Raw genomic sequence first — 5000 nt, forward strand, 5'->3', positions numbered from 1 at the left:
ACAGAAAGGCGACTGAACATCTCCACACACAATAAGACCTACTTTATGTTCTTAGCCACAGGTTTGAGTAAAGATCTCCAGTCTGGAAAGGAGCTCTCTCTCTCTGGCTTGAAACGAGACTACAGTGTGAGATACCTGGTCCCACCACCCCAGGATGATCACTTCACACTCCACAGTAAAATTCTCTCAGGATTTCAGAAGTGTAATGGAATATTTAAATAATAGAGTTGTGTTATTCACACACACACACACACACACACGTGTGCATACACACACACACACACACGTGTGCATACACACAAACACACACACACACACACACGTGTGCATACACACACACACTGCGTGCCTTACACACACACACACCTGCGTGTGTCATACACACCACACACACACACGTGTGCATACACTACACACACCCACGTGTGCATACACACACACACACACACGTGTGCATACACACACACACACACACTGCGTGTGCCTCCACACACACCCCTGCGTGTGCATCTACACACACACCCACACCACCTTGTGCATGCCCACACACACACCTGCGTGTCCATACACACACCCCCCTGCGTGTGCACACACACACACACACACACTGCGTGTGCACACACACCACGTGTGCATACACACACCTGCGGGTGTGCATACACACACACACCTGCGGTGTGCCACCACACCTGCGATGTGCATACACACACACACACCCCCACTGCGTGTGCATCCACCTACACACACACCTGCGTTGCATACCTACACACACACCTGCGTCTTTACCCACACACACTGCGTGCACACACACACACCTGCGGTGTGCATACACACACACACACCCTGCTGGTCTGCATGCACACACACACCTACCTGCGATGGTGCATCTACCTGCGGTGCACACACACACTGCGATGCACACACACACTAGGTGTGCATCTGCACCTGCGGATGCATACCTGCAGGTGTGCATGCACACCTACACTGCGGGTGGTGCATGCACACCCACTGCGTGTGCATACACACCTGCACACAGTGTGCATACACACCTGCGGTGTGCATACACACTACACACACCTGCGTGTGCATACACACACACACACGTGCGGTGTGCATACACACACACACGGTGTGCATACACACACACACGTGTGCGCCCACACACACACACACTGCGTCTTTATACACCCACACACCACCTGCGGTGTGCATACACACACACACCTGCGGTGTGCATACACACACACACCTACCTGCGGTGTGCATCTGCACACCTACCACCACCTGGGTCTGCATCTGCCACACACACACACCTGCAGTGTTGCATACACACCTGCAGTCTGCCCTCTACCTACCACACACCACCCACTGGATGTGCATCCACACACACACCTGCGTGCATACACACACACACACACACGTGTGCATGCCTACACACCCTGCGGTGTGCAGCCACCTACCTGCGGGTGTGCAGCCACACACACACACACACACACACCTGCGGGTGTGCATCCACACACACACCTGCGGTGTGCATGCCCCTGGTGTGCATACACCCACACACACACCTGGGTCTGCAGCACCTACACACACACTGGGTGTGCTATGCACACACACAGCGTGTGCAGCCACACCACCTGCGTGTGCCCCCCCACCTGCGGTGTGCATGCACACCTACTGCGGTCTGCATGCACACCTGCGTGTGCATACACACACACACTACCACACACACCTGCGGTGTGCATGCACACACACACACACCTGCGGGTGTCTTTTGCACACTACCTACGGATGTTGCATACACACACACCTGCGGTGTGCATGCCTACACACTGGGTCGTGCATACACTGTATACCTGGGTGTGCGCACACACACACACTGCGTGTGCATACACATGCACACACACACACACCTGGGTGCATGATACACACACCTACGTGTGCATACACACACACACCGTGTGCATACACACACACACACACCGTGTGCATACACTACCTGCAGTGCATACCACACACACACACACACGTGTGCACCACCCCTACGGTGCACACACACACACACACGTGCACACACACACACACGTGTGCATACACACCACACACACACACGTGTGCATACACACCTACCTGCGTGTGCATACACACACACACCTGCGTGTGCAGCCACACACCACCACACACCTGCGTGCATACACACACACACACCTGCGTGTGCATACACACACACACACACCTGCGTGTGCATACCACACACACACACACACACGTCTTACACCACCTACGTGCACCACCACACACCTGCGTGCACACACACACCACCTGCGTGTGCATACCTACACACACACGTGTGCATACACCTACACACGTGTGCATACCCCTACCTGCGGTCATACACACACACTGCGTGCATACACACACACACACACTGGGTGCATACACACACACACACACACGTGCATACACACACACACGGCATACACACACCTGGATGTGCACACACACACACACACCTGCGGGTGCCCTTTACACACACACACACACTGGGTGTTGCATACACACACACACACACGTGTGCATACCTACACACCTGCACGTGCATACCTACCACCTGGGTCTGCACACACACACACCTGCGTGTGCATACACACACACACGTGCATGGCCTACACTACACACACACGATGTGCATACAGCCACACACACACACACACCGTGTGCATACACACACACACACACACACGTCTTACACACACACCTGCGTACGCACACACACACGTGCGTGCACACACACACACGTGTGCATACACACACACACACACGTGTTGCACACACACACACCTGCCAAGTGCATTGCCAATAACACACACACACCTACGCATGCACACACACACACCTGCGCGTATTCCATCACACACACCTGCGTGCATACACACACATCACACACGGTGCATACATATCACACACGCGGTGTGCCCATTACCACCTACCACACCAATGCAGGTGTGCATACACACACACGACAGCATACACACACACACACGCATTAGTACATACAGCGCCACACGGCAGTGCATACCACACCTACACACACACACACGTGTGCATACTACACACACACACTGCGTGTGCTGTCCCACCTACACACACACCTGCAGTCTGCACACACACACACACACGTGGGTCATACACATACCACCTGACGTGCATAGCTACACACACTACATGTCAGCCACACACACACACACACCTGGGTCAGTACACACACACACACACTGTGGTGCACACACACACACACACGCAGCACACACCTGGTGCATACACACACACACACATACACTGGTACGCATACATACACACACGCAGCATACACATACACCAATACCGTACACACACGTGTGCATACACACACACACCTGCAGTGTGCATCTACTACACGGTGCATACACCACACTGCGTGTGCATATTATCACACGCGCATACACACACGTGTGCATACACATTACACACCTGCGGTGCATTGAACACACACACACAAAGGGGTGTGCATACACACACACACACACACACACGTGTGCACACACACACACACGCAGCACACGTGTGCACACACACACCTGCAGTGTGCATGCACACACACACACGCACATGATGTTGCATACACACCTGCAGCATTACACACACACATCCTGCGGGTGCATTACACACGCAGTATTGAACACACACACGCGGTGCATACACACACACACACAATACCGCAGGTGCACACACACACACGCGTGCACACACACACGCAAGTACACACACCTACACACACACCTGCGTGTGCACACACACTGCGTTGCCACACACACACCTGCGATGTACACACACGCAGTACACACACACACACACTGCGTGTGCATACACACCTGCGGTGTGCATACACACCACACACTGCGTGTGTGCACACACACCTGCGTGTGCTATGCACACGTTACGCATACACACACACACGTGCCTGCATACACACCTGCGATGTGCATACACACACACACACACACACCACCTGCATACACACACACACACATACACCTGTGCACACACACACACACACCGTTGCAGTGCACACACACACACCTGCAGTGTGCACACACACACGTGTGCATACACACACACCTACACACCACACACCTGCGGTCTACACACACACACACTGCAGGTCACTACACCACACACACACACACCTGCAGGTCTGCATACACCTACCTACGTGCCCTGGACACCACCCCACGCGGCCTGCGTACTTACACACACACACACACGCGGTGCACACACACACACACACACGTGCACACACCTGGGTGTGCAATACCACACCTGGACACTGGACACACGTGTGCAGTACATACACACACACGCACGTTGTGCATACACACACACAATACACACACACGCGGATGCATACACACACACTGCAGTTCATTACACACACACACACACAGCATTGCCATTACCACGCAGGTGCATACATCACACACACACACACAGTGGCCAATAATACACACACCACACAGCACACGTGTGCACACACACAGTGCACACACACACACACACGGTGCATACACACACACACACACACACAGTGTGCATCTACACACCTGCGGGTGTTCGTACACTACACACACACACGTGTGTACGTGCACACACACACACTGCGGTGTGCATACACACACACAGCCACACACGCAGCATGCATACACACACGCAGGCACACACACACACACACGTGTGCATGCACACACACACACCTGCGATGTGTTACACACACCACGTGTGCATACACACACACACACACACACGCAGTGCATTACAGTGCACACACACACACGCATTGTGCATACACACACACACACACACCTGCAGTGTGCATACACACACACATACACACGTGCATACAATACACACACACACGCGTGTGCATACACACCACACACATACACACCTGCCTGCGGTGTGCA

General features: G+C 53.8%; 1 protein-coding gene across 1 annotated transcript in view; it reads right to left on the reverse strand.

Moving 5' to 3' along the window:
- LOC131347263 (MICAL-like protein 2) overlaps positions 1–5000 on the reverse strand; it is a 22788-nt gene that overhangs the window by 435 nt on the left and 17353 nt on the right. The gene's annotated exons all lie outside the window — the stretch shown is intronic.

The sequence above is a fragment of the Hemibagrus wyckioides genome, linkage group LG26, assembly GCF_019097595.1.
Source record: "Hemibagrus wyckioides isolate EC202008001 linkage group LG26, SWU_Hwy_1.0, whole genome shotgun sequence".
In the NCBI taxonomy this organism is placed as follows: Eukaryota; Metazoa; Chordata; class Actinopteri; order Siluriformes; family Bagridae; genus Hemibagrus; species Hemibagrus wyckioides.